Source organism: Gallus gallus, chromosome 1 (assembly GCF_016699485.2).
Source record: "Gallus gallus isolate bGalGal1 chromosome 1, bGalGal1.mat.broiler.GRCg7b, whole genome shotgun sequence".
Lineage (NCBI taxonomy): Eukaryota > Metazoa > Chordata > Aves > Galliformes > Phasianidae > Gallus > Gallus gallus.
Window position 1 is genome coordinate 115,746,045 of NC_052532.1, and position 18,997 is coordinate 115,765,041.

The 18,997-nt window shown below is 41.0% G+C and overlaps 1 protein-coding gene across 8 annotated transcripts in view; it reads left to right on the top strand.

Moving 5' to 3' along the window:
* The first annotated feature begins 8,632 nt into the window (after positions 1-8,632).
* Positions 8,633-18,997, top strand: part of TAB3 (TGF-beta activated kinase 1/MAP3K7 binding protein 3) — a 42,166-nt gene continuing 31,801 nt past the window's right edge. For 4 of the 8 annotated variants that reach the window (XR_001471365.4, XM_416787.8, XM_015302232.4 and 1 more), the window contains exon 1: positions 9,050-9,334. The gene's annotated coding sequence lies outside the window, so the exon portion shown is untranslated. Of the gene's footprint in view, positions 8,694-9,049; positions 9,335-9,364; positions 17,116-18,997 lie in introns of those variants that run through there. The other 4 variants (XM_040649772.2, XM_040649783.2, XM_046903184.1 and 1 more) reach the window with 3 other exon arrangements.

The window sequence follows — 18,997 nt, forward strand, 5'->3', positions numbered from 1 at the left end:
AAGTTTTGCAATATGTAGCTGATGTGGTGGATGCCCCATCCCTGGAGACATTCAAGGTCAGGCTGGATGGGGCTCTGAGCACCCTGGTGTAGCTGTAGGTGTCCCTGTTTGTTGCAGGGGAATTAGACCACGTGGCCTTTAAGAGTCCCTTCCAACTCAAATGATTGTGATTCTGTGATTCTTGATAAAGATATGGTTCAAGGCAGCAAGTGCTTGCATGCAAACAGCTCCACATCAGGTAGACATCAGCATTATTATATCCTTATCTTCATCTTGGAAATAGTTGCATAACAGATTTGGGACTTAACAAAACCCAGAGAGGTGCTAAGGCTCACCAGCAGCAGCAAGGGCTGTGCAGAACAGAGCGCACAGGAGTGGTGATTCTTGTACCATGGTGATAGTACAGCACAGGAGGTGGGCAAAGGTGAGAAAAATGAAGCCAAAATTCAGGCAAAAAAAAAAAAAAAAAGTAATCTGGAAAATGTTACACACTCAAAAAGAAGGTATAGTACAATTTTAATGACAAAGCTCATCCTGCAAACACACACAACTAAATGGACCTGACAAAGCCATCCTTTCAGCCAGCACTCCAGGTCACTGCGCTGCACGCATGATGGCAAAAGGCCAGTGACCTAAGCAGACCTCATTGCAGAGGCTTTTCCTGCTCTTAGGCTACATGGAATCAAACTTCAAATAATATAACCGCTGGGCACCTTGACCTGAAAAGAAAATGCTGTTTTGGTCTATTAATAATCTTTAATGAGTGTTTTGTTCCTGTAAGAGTGTCTGGGTGGTCACTTGGTATCAAGGGCATTGGCCTGCCTTTGTAAAATCTAGATAAATCTAGTAAGACTTAGCCTGCCATCTAGTAAAGTCTAAGCTCAGCCGACTGACAGCTCTTCCCAAGAGCACTGAAATGGAAATTGATGGTACAGGCTTCCCCGACGGCTGGGGATCCTGACATTGACAAATAAAAGCCACACAGCAATGGAAATCTGCACACTGTCATAACTCATGGAAGAGAAAGCACAGAAAGAAGTAATTTAAGGAAGAAAGGTATGCATGTTTATATGCTTTCAAGTGAGCGTGTCTTGCTCTTAATTCTCTTCTTAGATAGTAAGTGTCTGTGAGCCTACATACACCTGCTCAGTGGGAAATCATCCAGTTATGTCAGGTTTAAACATGCTCCGTAAAAATCTAAAAGTGAACTCAGGTGACAGGTGTAAAAGTTAAGTTCTGGAGACACTTTTTTTTTTTTCCTGTGGTTACATAAAAAATAAAAATAATCAGTGCTGCTCCCATTTGATTATTGTCTTAAAATCTGCCTCATCCTTAGATGCATCAAAACAACAAATCCCACAGCTCCTGCAAGTCCTTGCAAGCTCATTGACTCCAGCAGCACTGCTGTCTGAGTGAAGCCGCAGGGCTGACAGAATTCAATAGGACAAATTCACTCCTGGAGCCATCCCAGCCTCTCTCTGTATACCTTGGCAGGCACATCTGCTGGCCACAAGACTGCAACAGGATAGGAAACAGAAGAGGTAAAAATCAGCTCCAGCCTCCCCTCCACTGACAGGTCCCAGAAGATTTATGGTGTTGCTATGAGAGGTCCAGGGCCAGGAGTCCTGCAGAGCCTCAGCTCCAGGGAGACGGGAGGAGTTTTGTCTACACTCTGCAGCTGGCCGCCTTCCCATGCAAATGATGCATGAGGATTAGCTTCTGTGCCAAAGTAAGCACAAATAATTTTGCCTTGACTTGAATGTTAACAAATGTCAGAGCCTCTGTGAGGTTTGAAAGGTAATTTTAAAAAGCAGCTATTTAGGAACTTTTGAATGAGACCGACCAAATATGGTCAGTTTCAGAGTTTCCTGTTGTAAAGACAAGAGCATCAGCGCTGATCTTCTTAAAGACTGTTTAATTTAAATCCTTGCCTATCTATCTTCCTTTTAATGGTTATATATTTCAAAGTTTCTTTTAACTTCAGTACACTAATTACTGTAAAACTGAATGGCCTCACTTGAAACCAGACCCAATACAGCCTGCTGACTTGTGTGACAGTTTTGGAGCAGGGTGCCAGTTCACAAGAATGAATAAAATAGTTGCAGCTATTATATGGCTGGAGGTACACTTCCAAAGTTGTAAGTAGTCTGTGAAACAAACAGAGCATTTTCGTAGGGACAAGGTAGACAGAAAAGGGATGTTTCATACTCAAAGACCATTTGAACCACTGTCTTCAATGGTGGTGCTATCAGCCACTATCTAAGGCAAAAAATGTAACCCATGTCAATAATATAGTGTTTTAATGACAAAGAAACACGCGTCTCCCCTGTGGCAGTGCATATCAACAATATACAGCTTTCTGTGTTTGAAACAAGTAGCCACATCATTTCACACAAAATTGAAAGTGTGTGTGGAGAAAGCAATTCTAGTAATTCATAACAGAAATCCTATCATTAATGACAAGTGAAAAATCTACTCTAATTTGTTTACTGTTTCACTTACATTTCTGATATTATTTGTCTGAATACAGAGTATTGACTTGCTCTTCTCTATTAACTGCAAAGCAACATTTTCACCCTTTTAATTTGCATTCACTGTGTTTACTATTACATTGGCACAAATTTTGACACAAGCAAAAATGTACTGTTTGGAAAGGACATTCCAGTTTCCAGTGGAAAGCCACATGTCAGATTAGAATCACAGAATCATAGAATCATAGATCGCTAAGGTTGGAAAAGACCCACAGGATCACCCAGTCCAACCATTCACCCATCACCAATGGTTCTCACTAAACAACGTCCCTCAACACAACGTCCAAACATTCCTTGAACATCTCCAGGATCGGTGACTCCACCACCTCTCTGGGAAGCCCATTCCAGTGCCTGACCACCCTTTCAGAGAAGTAGTATTTCCTAACGTCCAGCCTGAACCTTCCCTGGCACAGCTTGAAGACATAAAAAGCCATAAAAAAGTTATTTAAAAGGTATTCCTTTCCTGAATTATGTCTCCCTGATACTCAACAATCATCCCCCCACCCTGCCACGCCCATGAACTTTGCTTAGGTTTTGAAACTACCAGCATTAAGGAAACTACTTAATTTTGCCCTCTTATACAGATCAAGAGAATTGTTAAAATTCTCTTTCTTTTGCTTGCTCTTATTCCTGGAGTGTGACAGAAGGTTAATCAGAACTAGTTTCTACACTCCAATAACTGTTGTAGAGAAAGCTACACAAGGCTCAGCTGTGACAGCCTTGAATAGAACACTACATTTACATCTAAGCTATGTATTTTAGAAAAGTTGCCCAAATCCATAAAATCTGACTCTTCCATACCAAACTGTTAGCAGTAAGTTCTCTGTCTTCTTTGCTTCCTTTCATTAAGGAGAAAAATGGCTAAGATTGAGAAGCGTTTTCTTTAGAGAGAGGAAGGAGATAAATATCTTTAGTATGAGTGTCTCAGTGAAAAGACTGTGACGGCAGTGTTTGTTTCCATCACCAATACGGTCTCGTGCTCTGTTCTTACCTTAGATAGTCATTACATTGACAATATTTGTAGCTGTACCAGACTGCTGTGAGCTTGGTGCTTTACTGATAGCTCTCCTGAGGTGGAAGACTGAAATAGGGAACAGTTACAGATGTCTTTGCATCTGTGAAGTTTTATCTTCTTTGAAATCGAGAGAACAATTTCAGTTAAATATTGCAGCCTCAATTCCTACCAGTAAGTATTCAACTACCCCAGCCTTCCCCTACAAGCAGTCCTACTGGTGTACAGAACTACTCTGGGTATAAGGTCTTACTTAGTACTAGAAAGGTAACAATGAACTGAAATCAGTGTTCATGACCTTTTTAACTTTTCATGTATGGGGGTCTACCTTGAGTTGTCCTTTCCAAGGTCCAAGAATTTATAAACTTTGTCCAGTAACTTGAGACAGAAACCTCCATACTACCCAGCAACACATGCAGGTCATAAATTAAATTCACCTCTGTCTACCAACCCAGGCCATGTCCTGACATCATCGCTGCAGCCTCTGCATGGATGTCTCTACAGCACACTTGGTGGCAGTGCAGTTGGCAATGTTCACCTTAGCTTTAAACTAGTTAGAATAGCAACAGGAGTAATGCAGACAGCAGCATACTCTTTGTGGACTGCACAAACCTGATGGAAATCCTGCATATATATGTGTGTGATGGTTGTGAGCCCCCCACTGAAGCCTATAGTAATATGTCTTTATGACTACTGAACTGCACACAACCTAGCTTAAAGCTAGTTCAGTTACACTCAATCATTTTTATTTACTTTTTAAAGATTTTGTAAGTGCCAGCTCAAAAGGTTGAATGCTAAATGTGTTTTCCAGACATCTAGTACCCTATTAATGTATTCTTAATGCTGCCCTATAATATTCTAGTAGGGATGAAACCAAACCATCCCGCAGAAGACTGTAAACCATGATCAAAGCAATCACCAAATCAGAGATATGATATCTGAGCAAGATCAACCCCCCCAAACCTCATATAAGTACTTACATTTTCACTCATATTCTGCATGGTTGCAACTTTCAGTAGTAATACAGAGTATGGTTTGAAAACTATTATAATGGTGTATCTTTCAAGGAATATAGCAACAGATATCAAAAGGAAGCATTTGCATCACAGTCAGAACATACTTTTCCTCCCCTCCAGAACAAAACAAAGAGCTCTGACACCCTTTAGGTCTCTCTTGTCTGACAGATACGAGTAGGAAAGCAAGCAAACAAAAACATACAAAACATCTGATTATCAGACAGTGTCACTTCCTGTATGCTGCACAGAACTTAGGCATTCCTATAAGGACAGGAATATCGTTTCTACAGATTGGGTGTTTCAGACCCAATCACTCTGCACTTACTAGCAACTGTATCTGATGCGATGTGGCAATCTGCTATCTGCCCATATTCTTGTTCACAGGAAAACTGGCATTGAGCAATGACCAGGCCAATGGCAGTATGTGATGATGAGTTTAGACAGGCAGTCAGTGCAATTCAGAGGTACTATCTCCCTTTCGAATGTCACACCCCAATGAAAAATCTGGGAACTGGAAATACCACTCTGACACAATCAGATAGCAGCAAAAATATTACTCCCATGTTGAATGAACGAGAAACACACATGCAATCTTCTGTTATGATGTGTCTTTTATCCATAGAAATTTCAGAATCCTTTACCAGCGATTTTATATGTCACATACTCACTAACCTGGGTGTATCCGTGTCATGCAAGTCAGTAAAATGAACTCACAGAAGTTGTGTTCACTCCAAAAGTATAATCACATCTAAGATTAAAAAAAAAAAAAAAAAAAAAAAAAAAAAAAAGGACAGCTAGATTTAGGGAATGCTCTCATTCTGCACAACAGCACTGGCACAGAAGAAGCAAATGACATTGTTAACTTAAATTCCTGCTACTACACAGAGAACTGTAGATGTTTAGAAACTGAACAGAGCGTCAAAGACAACTGCGACGAAAAATACCCCTAGAGGAATAATTCATATATAACACCAAATGGAGCAGTATGGTCTTTTTGTAGCTTTAGAGAAAAATATCACCAATTCTGTCTTAATTGCATCATTAAAGTTGAATATAAAATATGCATGATCATAAAGGCATATATGCAAGCACAGCTCTTCACTTTTCTCACATTATATCCCATTCAGAGTCAGAAAACACTTTATGACACTGTTTTATATACATTACTGACTTGGCTTTTCAGTGTTTCTGCACCAAGTAGTTCTAGTGCCGAAGACTGTGCCAAAACTGCAGCTGTTGTAGAAGACTCTATAATGGAACACCTAAAACTTTCATACGTTTTTAAGCATGGTAACAGAGAACCTGCATTTCTGTACAATCTAATTCTTGCACGCCACGGGTTAGAAACTTCAAAAGCAGCAAAAACTTACTTATGGAAATTGCAAAGAGAAAAATGGGGGCTGCACTACAGATTTTCTTTGACAAGAACGCAAGCCAACTCAAAGGTGTGTGCTGGCACTAGCTCTTAATGCTCTTTGTACGGGGGCTGTTGTGCTCTAAGACAAAAGACTTCTCAAAACAGTAGCAGCGTTCTGCCTCTGCCTGCTGGGAATGGGCCACAGCACTTGAGAATACAAAGGCAAGCCTTGAAAAACTTCCAGTGTAAATGCAATTGTGATTGTACCTCAGAAGTGGAGAACAACAGACACACAGAAATTACCAAAGTGAGGGATAACCCCCCCTTGTCTGTTGGACACATGCCTATTTGCCCGTACACCCATCAGTTCACCAGACTGTGTCAGCTATAGCCCTTCAAAGGATGTAACTACCAAGTGACAGTTGCTTGGGTTTGTATTTCATAAGGAAGAAAAAAACCCACTTTAAGACAAAGTAATACAATTTTTGAATGCTCTTTTCTCACAAGTTTATTTTGGAAAGGAAAACCAAGGATATATTCCTTAAAACATAATGGAAGTGAGAGAAGTGAGGTCTTATAAATCAGTGATGTGGGATTTACAGCTAGGTGGTTTGTGACCTTTACACTGACATGTCAGGATTATAATGTTCTACAAGTAATTCTGTTGGCAGAAGTAGAATTACCACAGAAAGGACATCCTCCATTGTGAGCTCTGGCTCTACAGGATTCTAGCTAAATTAAATCTGCAACTTTGTGGGTAAGAGTAAACTGTAACAGGAGTCAGCAGGATTTGGCATTAACATGAGGTATTATTACAGACTTCATCCCAAACCAATTTCTTTCCACATGAAGAATGATATGAAAAACGGTACCTCCTTACTCTAGACACAGTTTCTTGGATTTTTTTCCATAATACTCTCTAGTTGTATGTCTAAAAAGACAGACATATTATTTGTATTTGTAACCAAAACTATGACAGATGGATGCGTGCCTTATGCACACACCTTTCCTTATGCATCAACAATTAAAACCAGTAGCATGTTTCAGTGACAACGTTACTGACCACACCTAACAAGGAAAAAGAACTCTGCCTTTTTAGATTCAAGACTCATGTTCATAGTGCTTGTATTAAAAAAAAAAAAAATCAGTATTTCAATTTGTAAATTGAACTAATTTAGCAAAGAAATTATTCAGGCAGAAAAAAATATGGACCATTTTATCACGATACTTTTTTTGGCTGCAATTCTTAGGCACAAACTGCAGAAAATTGCCTTATTTCAAAATAAGAAAATTGATCTCTTAGACAGCTGTTCATAAAAAGACAAAGAGGAGCAGAACTAACTATAGTTTTGTTCTGTTTAAAAAGGAATGTAGCCCAGTCTTTAAATCCCAACTCGAGGCCTTCTGAAGATGGCTAGCAATAGCTGCCACAAGCATCAAACAAAACAAAATGAAAAATAAATAAGACCTATAAAATGAAGAGGCATTTTCACCTACAAGTTACTACAGAAGTGAGTTTAACAATGAATTCCATTCTACCTTGAGTAACGGTTACAGCTGCAAGGATTGAAGTGTATTTTTTTCAATTTTTTCATCACATGTAATTCATTTTTTCAACAGTGATGCACTGGTTCTCACACAGCTGTCTAAGAACTGCACTGATTACTCAGTGCAAGTTCTCCTTGTTTCCAGCTGCCACATCCCATTAGAAGCAGCTAAAAATACTTTAAATACTTTCTTAATAGTATGCTTTTATATAATCAGTTGTTGCAGCTGCCACGTGGGTAACAGGAGACAAAAGAACTGGATCAGCAATAAAATGAACTCCTTTCAGAGATGTGTTCAGCAAACTAAAACATGCGCAGTCTTTGATTTCTTGGGGTAGCAGACCCCTAAGAGCCACATGGATTTTTTTCTAAATTCTCAAGCAAAGCATTGGATCTGCTGAGATTAATTGTGAAGTTTCAAAGCCGATTAATTCACCAGTAGTACAATCTCACTCTGAAATCTAAAGGCTGATGGAAAACACGATACCAAGTCTCTGCAATTTCTGTCAGAGCTCTCCTGCTTTGAGAGTGACACAGGGAAAGATGAATCAAGCAATTGCTAGATGACAGTCCTCCATCACAGTCCACTGAAGAAGATAAGTCCTCATTTTCAAACCAAAATAAAGGATTGGTGGCTGCTAAGCTGATACGGAGCTGTGGAGCTTACTCTTACAAGCCCACCTACCCTGGTTAGTCAAAGAGCACAGGGAGCTTACAGATAGACAGTGAGAAACAGCAAAAAAGAGGTTTGGCTCACGTGGGTTTGAAGGGGCTGGACAAAACAAAAAATGCTGAATAAACCGGGGCCAGTATGCGTCATCCAGGGCACAGACTCTCAGCTAAATAAGGATCAACATCTAACCATGGGGCTTTTTCTTGCATTTCAAGAAAGTGAGACACCAGGTAGAGCTACTGCAACAATTAACTAGGTCCAGAAGCACTCGTTTATATTTATTTATTATGGATTTTGTTTTTGCTGAGGAACATGCACTTCAGGATCTGAAGTCCAACCAAAGGGGAAGAATCGGTCTCAGATAACAGCACGGTTGCACTGAGATCCTGTTTACTCCTGCTTCTGCCTCCCCAAATGCACCAGTCAGGTTTGGCTGGTTTCCAACGCAGGAATCACAACACAGGAATTCCGTAATTAACGTTACACAACCCCTGACACAGGAACAAGGCCTCAAGCCTAAGGAAGATGACGTGAGCAGCGAGCGATGGCAATACAAGGTGCGTGCCCGCTCCCTCTACCGCTTCGCCCTGCAATCCCCAGGGCTTTTCCAGAGAAAAGAGGCAGCTCCGTGCCTACTCCCATTAGTTTTGACTAGAAGGGGGCCGCGAACAACAGAGCCTGGCGGCGAGGACCGTCCTCTTACAGCTCCCGCCACGCTGCCCTAGGGCTGTGCCTAGAGGGCTGCGATAACGGCCAGCAACAGCGCTGAGGGAACCCCGCGAACCAACCTCCCCCCCCAACCCCGCACCCGTTTCTCCCCGCGCGCGTTCAAACCCGGGCCCCGCGCCGCCAAATCTCGCGAGAGCGAGCCATGCCGGAACCGGGCCCGACTCCTCCCCTCCGCCGCGCGGCCGGCGGCCTCAGCGCCGCGCACTGAGCGTGCGGCGCCGCCCGCATCCCGGAAGCGCTTTACGGCCGCGCTCCAGGCCCCCTCCCCCTCTCCCCTCCCTCCCCCCCTTCTCGAAGACCCGGGGCCGACCGGAGAGCGCCCCCGCACCCGCAGCAGGAGCGGGGGGGGTGCCCCCCTCCACCGGCCGCCGTCCCTACTCTAACGGCCGCCGTCCCGGAGGCCCGGGGCAGAGCGAGGGGCCGGGCGGGCATGCAGCCGCCGCCGGAGCCGAGCTCCCAGCGCAACACGGTGAGGGACGGCCGGGAGGAAGGGGAGGCTGGGGACGGGCCGGGGGCGAGGCCTCCGCGCCGCCTCGCCGCCGCCCCGGCCCAGGGAACGTGGTGAGAGCGGGCCGGAGCAGGCGGCTGCCCCCGGCCTGAACTGGGGTAGGGGAAGGTCGGGTCGGGGCCGCTGGGGCGCGGCGCCGGGAGGTGCGGGTGGCGGCGTTGGCTGCCGTGTACCCACGCAGCCGGCGGGAAGAACTTTGCGTTTTGTTTTTGGGGCTCTTCGTGCCAGGGCGAGAGGGTGGGTGGCTTCCAGGAGGGGCCGAGGGGCACCTGGTCTGCGTTGACTGCTCCCGGTGTGAGGTACAGGGAGTGTAAATAAATGGAAGCGCCGGTGAAGGGGGTGCTGCTGTCTCTTGGACGGGCTGACTGCAGCATGATGCTGCTGCCGTGGTGGTTTGGCTCTGGAGGTAGCAGGGCCATGGTTATGCTATGGTGGTGTACTCAGCAAGATAAGGGAGGTGACCGTCCCGCTGTACTCAGCACTGGTGAGGCGGTACCTTGAGTACTGTGTTCAGTTTTGTAGTTTTAGGCCCCTCACTACAAGACATTGAGTCCCTGGAGCCTGTCCAGACAAGGGCAGTGAAGCTCTGAGGGGTCTGGAGCACAAGTCTAATGGGGAGCGGCTGAGGGAACTGGGATTGTTTGGTGTGGAGAAGAGGTGGCTTAGGGAAGGCTCTCTGCAACCACCTGAAAGAAGATTGTAGCGAGGTGTGGGTTGGCCTCTTCTCCTAGGTAACAGTGATAGGATGAGAGGTAATGATCTGAAGGTGTGCCAGGGGAGGTTCAGGGTGGATATGAAGAAAAATTTCTTCTCAGTAAGAGTGCTGAGGCGTTGTTAGAGGCTGCCAAGGGAGATGGTGGGGTCACTGTCCCTGGGGGTATTTATGGAAAGGATAGATGAGGCACTGAGGAGCACCAGTTAGTGAGCACGCTGGTGATGGGTTGACAGTCAGACTAGTGTTCTTTCCCAACCATAAATGATTCTACGATTCTATGCTCTGTCCAGAGCCTTCTCTTGAGGTCTGCATCAGTTTTCCTCTTCCCCTCTTTGTCCATTTCAAATAGATACTAAAAGTAGATAGACTGACCCATCTTGTTGGTGTGCTGATAGGTGCCCATTATTTTTAGTGCTGACATCTACTGTGATCGAAATTGAGTAGCAAGTGTTTGTTTATAGGCTTGTAACTGGTCCACTTGATCAACGCTGTTCTCAGAGGGCTTATTAGAAATATGTGTGAAACTTAGCAGGAAAGCCCGTGTGATCAGAGGTCAATAACTGCTTGGATAGCTTTGATTTTATTTTTAATTTTTTCTTCCAGACTCATGAGAAGAGCACTGCTTTCTTCTGCCCCTTGTCCCAGCATATTGTGTGTTAGCGTATTTCATGTAAAAAGAAGAAACGTCAAACTCATTTCCTCTTAGCAATGAGAGAGGAACAGAGTTCCTAAAAATTAAGTATTTCACAACAGTTTTCAAAGTCAGCCCCCGTCCTGCCCTCTTGGCTGAAGGCAGCAATCTAAAGAATAATCTAGCAATGTGTGTATAGGCTGTCCCAGTTCCTCTATAAAATGTATCGATTTTTACGCATATTAGTAAAGGATAATGCAATCAGCGTTTGTCTTTCTTAAATCTTTTGTCTTAAGCACAGTCAGGTGGATAAGAGTGATAGATGCACTCTGTACTACACTTTTGGGATTTATTTTCATCTGGTTCACATCATAACTTTTAATATAGGTGTCTGCAGGTAAACGTGAAGAGGATATTGTGAGGTCTGTGTCCATTTTTTCTCGTTTCCTAGATCTCACTGAGGCTCCTTCTTTCTGTTCCTCATCATCTTGAAGAGGACAAGACGAGTTGAATAGTTGTTGTGAAAACCTACCTTCTTTTCCACCTAGTTTTGGCAATGTGTCTGTGTTGATACCTATCCACCGAATGGCAGAGGAGTAACTGTTTCTGATTGTAAATGATTCTTTTGTATTCTTCCAAAATAATAATACACAGTTCTTAATGTTATGTGGTACTAGCTTGCCTCTGTCACCTCTTGAAAACTACATAGATCTGAAACAAAAAGTGAGGTTTTGGTTGAGCTAAGCTGTAGATGCTTTCTCCTAATTTTGATCCTGTAATGATTTATAGCGTGTATTTGAAATAGGATATGTAGCCCCAAAAATATTCTTGGTTGCGTGCAGATTTGCATATTTCTATCATGTCTGCTTAGTCATCCAACTCTACTATAGCATGACACATTTTGCTCTAGGAGTGTCTACATAACACTCTTTCCACTACTGTGAGCTGAAGTAAGCGCAGTGTCTGTTGTGTATATAGTTGTCTCTACACGCATAAATGTAAGTAAATATATCTACAGTGAAAGACTTTATTTGTTGTGTTTGAATGACAGGTGACAAACTGAGAGTGAAACTAAGGGAGAGTTGTATATAGCCTCAGATTTTTTCAGAAACATCTGTTGGACTGCTTTTGTAGGCAGGTGTTTCAAGCTACAAGGTAGAAATATCTGCTACTAGTGGTTTTGCAGTGTGTTTCCCTGTCCTTATTATTGTCTTTACACAAACGGGGAGGTAGAAAGCCTAAACCGGGAATTGGTAGTTATCTGTGTAATGTGGATTTTCTGTTTACTCGTTTCTGTGGAGACGTAATATAATAAAATATTGTCTAAAGGGTGATGTTAACTAGCTTGTGAAAGACCAAGTATCGTATTGTTGAGATTGCATGTGTGGTAATGTCATAGTGGCAGTCTGCTTATGGGAAGCACTCTTCTATGTAGAAACATGAGAGAGAGTTCAGAAATATTTGTTTAGAGTCATTTATGCAAACATTAAAGGTGTTGATTTAGAACGTTTCCAGAACAGCTTCTTAAATTCTACCAAACCTTGAAGTATCCTTCAGAGTTACCCCACGTGAAAGGCTTTCAAATTAAATATGCAGCCTGCAAATTTGTCTCCAGTTTAAGGCATAAGATGTTAGACCTGATGCTGCTCTGGTAGGAGGTTTTGTGGTACAAAGTACCCTTTGTGATCTCTTATTCTGTGGAGGTACATAATCTGTCAGCAACTCCTGTGCTGTGTCAGTCAGTGCTTAAAAGATGGCACTGTAGTATCAGTATCCAGAAGACTCGTGCATGCTGAACCTTTTTATTGGCATGAGAAGTTGCAATCATCTGGCAAAATTCAGTGTATAATAAGATGGTGAGACAAACTATAATGTTGCTCATAAACCATACAGATCAAGATTGTCAGGGAATTCTTAATGTTTGTTCTTCTCTAAGGATAAATTATACTATATAGATCACGCAGGGTGAGTCTCAGTTTCATGTCAGAGTGGACCTAATGTTTCACTGTTTGCTCATCTCCTTGATTACGACTTCAAATGCTTCTCCTGCTTCAAGTGCTGTTTTGTAACAGCCAACATATTAGTACAGTATAGAAGTGAAGAATTTCATCTCCATTAAGTTTATGTAGCAGCTTTTTGTTCTTAAGAAGCAATTGTTCTTGGATTCCAGTGGGCTTTATTTTCTTGGGGCCTGAATTTGAAGTAGTGGTATTTGAAAAGCATCTTTAATGTATTACCAGATTCTGTCCTAACCTAACTCTTTCATAAGAAAATTACTTCTCCTTTCCCTCTTTTCAGAGGTTGTATAAAGCAGTAAGCAAACAGTAAAGCTACAGAGTTAAAGGTCATTGTGCTATAGCGGTATTCAATATTCAGCCTATCACAGCTAGAGTATTTGTGTTTTGCTACTTACATGTTTACTTGCTGATGGATAATTGAGAATATTTTCTTAAAAACATTTTTAGCCGATTACATTCAGTCAATCATGTTCCACAGTCAATATGCTTTAATGAAATGCTTGCAGTCAAATGAAATTGTTTGTCCACTGAAGTGGATATTAATTTGAAAAGTGGATTGGTTTCTGTGAAATCATAGTTGAGTTAAGGATACTTTTTAAAAAATATGTAATACTATCAGCACTTGTCTCATATATTGTGACAGAAAAATAGGGATACTTTTCTAAAATGTTTTCAGTGTTGACCATTCAAATGTGCTGAAGAGATCCACAGCCACGTTAGCGTTTTAATCTGGTTGTGGCCTTGAGCTTTGCTTTTTCCATTCCTTGGTTATATTTGGAGATATTTGTCCTGCAGTCTCATCTGTTAAAGACATTTTTACTGGTTTACAATGTCTTAGGCTACTGAAAATAGCTTGTGAAAGGCTTCTCTTATTCTTTGTGTGTCATTGAATTTGTCACACTGTGTATAAAACCTCAAGTATGATTATTTCTGTTCTATGGGGAGCTTGTATACTTTGGCTTAACTCAAGCATGAATGTTTACTCCTAACACTTGGAAGAGTCAGGGATTTGTTTTCTTCTTTTTAAAAAAAAAATAATTAATTGTATTGAGCATACAATAAATAATAGTAGAAGAGAGTACAGAGGGTTATTCTTTACCTGGATTTTGTGCAAGTTCTGAAGGGATCTTAAAATTTGCCTTTTGCATGTGTGTTCTTGAAGATGAGCTTGCAGAAACAGTGGGCTGGGTGCTGGAACACTGCTGTTGAAACATGCTTGTTTTTCTTTCCTGAAACTCTTAAGATTGTCCCAACGGAATGGTGATTTTTCACTATCATTAGATCAAAAGTGACACATACAGTTAAGGCAAAGTGGCAATTCTGTACAATGTCACTGTACTTTCGCAGTTGGTCAAAAAAAAGGTTAATGGGGTACATTGTTACCAACTAACATTTCCATGTCCAATATCATCTTTCTTCCCACTGATGCCTTGAAGGCATTAAAACCTCCTTTTTTTTTTTTTCTTTTTTCTCCTTATCAGTTTTACAAAGATTTCACTTGTACAAAGTCAGGTTTTGGTTCTGGGTGATCTCATGGTGTACAGGTGTGGCTTCAGTAACCTGGGGATTGTTGACTGTGTATTTTAATTGAACTCAGAATACCTGGATTTTAAAAAATAAATATTTTAATGCTTTTGTAGATTGGCGTGAGTTTGTAGCTCACTGCTAAGTTTCAAGTGGGCAGTATTGGGCAACTGTTCTTATAGTGAGGATCTCTGCTTTGTTTCCTTCTGTTATGACAACATTGTGAAAGAAGTGGTCATGGAAGTTTTCTTGCTCTTCCTTTTTCATAAGCGGCAATGATCTGTGCAGTCATTTCAAAACAAATCTCACTGTTTGTCTGCAACTGTTTCATGTGTTCTGAGTTTATGAGCTTTTGAGTGTGTGCAACTCGTTAGTGTGATGTATGTAGCTTTGTAGTTTCTTTTACTTCTGTACTGGAGATACTAACCTTCAATGTGTACCCGTTCCACTAGCAGGTAATGACAGTGAGATGAGTCTCTGTTCCTATCTAGATTCCTTTTGTGTTCAAGTTTTTTTCTTTTGCTTTCTTGGTAAGTCCAGTTTACAGGAAGAGAAGTCTGTGAGAAATAAGTCTCTAGCTTATCTTTTGCAGTGGAATAACTTTTAAAATGTCAGAGTGACCCTCTATGAATGAATGAAATGAAATCTACCTCTTTGCTTCTGAAGCCCTCGCTAGATAGAGCAAATGCTTCTTTTGCTTTACAGAAAGTTCCAAGTCAAGTGAATGTTCCACCTGCTAATCCTTTTTCAGATTTGGGAGCTGAGGTGAATGAGGCTGAAGATAGCCTTAGGCCTAAGAGACCTGAGTAAGATCAGGTGTTTTTTTATCAGTCTTCAGAAGTGACCTTCTACTGTACTGAAGAAAAGAGGGGAGAGAGAAATTAAAGGGTAAGAAAGTCAACGAAGCTGTGTTGAAACCAGAGTTTTGTCTACAAAGAAGGGTTCCATGATGGGGAGTTAAAGTTGTCCTTTACAGAAGTCACTAATTCATCAAGTTTACCAACTACAAGAATGAAACGTGCTCTTAGCAAGTTTGGAGCAATCCTTGATGTTTTTAGCACCACTGAGTGGATAACATCTCCCTGTACTGATGTGGACACTGAGGAATCCACTGATCTTTCAGTGATCTCTGTCTTTCCTGTCATTGCTCAGCAAGATGCTGGAACCAACCACACATGAATTGCTAGCAGTGTGACAAACAGCACTTCTGTTTCTGGAGGAGCCACACAGTCACTTGAAAGCTGTTTTTCACTAACTGAGACTGTTTCCTGTAGAAGTTGTAACAAAAATGCCTGACAGGTCTCTGAAGAGCATATGTTTCCCAAGCTGTGATCCGGGCAGGGAGATGGCAGCTTACGGTATGCATGCAACTGAGGTTTCTGCTCTTCATTTGCAGAAGTCCTGGTGCAGTTTGTTCTCATGAATGGCTGTTAGCAGCAGGTCAGGAATTAGTATCGTTGGCCAGGTTGTTATGATTCCCCTCTTGGAAGCTACTGAAAAGATAGCAGAAATGCTCCTACTTTTCTCATATCTTAAGTAATTCATAACTTCTCAAAGGGAACTTTCTGCGTGCTTATTTCTTTTTCAAGACTGAGAGAAAAAGCTTTTCTGTTTTATTTTTTGGTTACTAGCCTTGGACTCATTGAAACAGTCCCCATGGGGATTGCTGTTTATGGACTTAGTATTTGTAAGAACTGGATGGAGGGACAGTGGTGTTAAGGAACTGACAGGAAAGTATCAAAAGAATTTGTAACTCTATTCTTACATGAATTCTATTTAAAACAAAACTAAATAAGTTTGGTCTTTTTCCCCACTGCATTCCTGTTAGTCTATGTGATATTTTTAGTCCTTTTTTTTTTTTGGTTTGGTTTGTAAAGAAGTCTAGAGAATTGCCTTAATATCTCACAGTTTTTGAAAGGTATGAAAGAATTGATAGAATGCTATAGAAGGAGAAGAAGGGGCTTAAGTATTTATCACGGTCTTTGATTGAGAAGGGTGGGAAAAGTAGTTCTGACTCGAACATTTTTGTATCTCTTGATCTTATTCTTTCATTATGTGGTAGGATATAAGATCCAGGTAGTACAGACATGTCTTAACAATGAAAGCTGTTCTTTCCTAACAGTGGCAAATTTCAGTTTTGGGGCTACTCAGAATAAATTTGCTTGAGCGTGACATTGGTGTAGCCTTTGATAATCATATCCTCTTGTCCATTTTCAGAGTATTTGTTTAAGATTTGTCAGTAGCAGTTTATAGTAAACCCCCCTGGTATTCTGAGTTAATTTTTAGTTGCTATTTTCTGAACTATGTTTATATACTTTTTTTTTGGCCAGTGTTTTTGCTATCAGTAAAAATGCTTATGGTGAGTGCCACGTGCTTACGTAAGCTGGACTCATTTTTAAGTGGAACTATTTATGGCACAGGCTATTTAGTCTGCTCAGAAAATGAGAATTCCATGTGCTTGGTGGGGGGGAATGCATGTAGACTTGTAAAGAGACTTTTTGGTCTCTTTTCCTGTTTATTTTGTTGTTGTTGGGTTGTTTGGGGTTATTTTGTTTTGTTTTCTGGAATCTTTTTCTTCTCTCCTGTCTTTTTTTTTTCAATGTTAAATGTTGGGCAAGTCATTTCTAAGTATTGTAAAATATGTGAATTATGTAAACATTTTGTAATTGTAAATAATCTTAGTTATTATTAAACTATAAGAGGTTGCAGGCAATCAGAAAACTAACCATGATGCTTTTGATTGTTTGTTCATAAGTAGTGATGACCTTATGTTATCTATGTTAGAATATCCTAGTTGCTTGGTTACCCGATGGTGTGTGCATACAGCATGACAGAATGGCTATTCAGTAGACAGGTAACTCATTTGTTGGAATTGTGGTCATTATTTCAGCAATATCTTAAGAAAATAGTAAAACAGTTGAATTGCAATTGTATTAAACAGTGTTCAACTGGAGTTCCTGTGGATGTTATTTGAGTTGGTGACTATGAAAAAAAGTAATGCTACGAATGAAATGAATTTACTAAGGTGCAAACTTGAAAATTGAATTATAATGGATTATGACATACGTAATTTTATAAAATACATTAGACATGATGGATAACTCCTGAATGTTTTCATGTAATTTTAACATTTGCTATTGAGTACCTTTTCAGCAGTGATATGTGAGGCTTGCAAACATGTTTTTAGGTGTTCAATTCTTTCATGACTCTAGGATAAAACTCACTTCACTTCTCTGTATCTCATAAAAATACTAACATTTTCCCAGCAATATATAGATAGTTTGTACAGTTTGTCCCCTTGTGTAAATTATCTTCTGTTCTGTGATTCTTGATTACTTCCTTCTCAACTCACCTGGGTAGATAGCTGTGGCCACAATAAAAATCAAGCTAAGACCTCTTCCTGATTCTTGCAAACAAAAGAAAATGATCATTCAGAACAAAGTTTTCAGGGAAGCTGGAAGCAATCAGCCCCTCTGCAAGCTTGGCTTCCTGGCTTGGCTGAATGTAGGTCATTTGGATGTTACAGGATACTGCTTTATCACTTAACCTTGTAGATAAGATTTCTAGTTATCAGTTTTCTTCTGTGTGTAAAACACTACTCTAACCAGTCAGTCACATCAGTCTCTTCAAAGCGTACAGCAACTGTGAGGTGACTGTATCCCAGACAGACAGAAAGCTGCCACAGGGAGTGAGAAACGTGTGGCTTTTGCTGATCTAATAATGAAATAGTCTCATTTGTTGCCCTGCTTTCTGTCTTACCTAAGGGGGTAGTCTGCTTCTCAGATACTCCTGGCCAGACCTCCTCATGATCGCTTTGGTCTGACACCTCTCACCCATGGCCGACTGCCTCTGGCCCAGCGTTTTGTATCTATTCTTGCACAAGTTTTCATGTGCTTTTGAGATGAATGAGGGAGCTGATCCACCTAGCATTTGGTGTTCATAAATAAAAGCTTTGCTTTAGTAATCAGTTTAATAATCAGTTCACTATTTGATCCTCAAAATCTGTTCTTGTGCACTGGGAGGAGCAAGCATATGGGAAAAAAGAGAAGCAAATTCTCTTTCCAGAACTGTTGTATTAAAGTTATTATAAAACAGTCAGACCAGACTTCCTATGTGATAGTTAGCCCTTGTGCAAGTGCCCAATTCAGTTGTTAGTTTGTGCTATAGTATTGTATGCTGATAAATACTTGCTGAGACAAAGGCTTTGCTCACTCCAAAAACTTAATTCCTCAAAATAAGCATTGTTTTGTAGCTACTGGAGGTTGTGGATGCCCCATCCCTGGAGGCATTCAAGGCCAGGCTGGATGTGACTCTGGGCAGTCTGGTCTAGTGGTTGGTGACCCCACACATAGCAGGGGGAATGCAACTAGATGATCATTGTGGTCCTTTTCAACCCAGGCCACTCTATGATTCTTTGATTTAATGTTTCCAGAGTTGAACAATAGCAGAAGCCCATCTGCTCTTCTGCAATTTTGTTGTGGGGTTTTTGCTGTATGTTTGTTTGTTCATTTTTTGTTCTCAGTTGTGATAACCCACGCTACAGAGAAAATAAAAACATTTGGATGTTTAGTATTCCTTTCATTTGAAAGTCAAAGGTAATCATTTGAATTTTAATAGTCTTTTGCTGTATTATGTTATTGAAATTATTCATGTTATTAAAAATTCTCACCGAGTCAAATTCAAAAATGCATGCTATGATTCTTGACAGTGTTCAGTTTTTCACAGCCATTACGTAT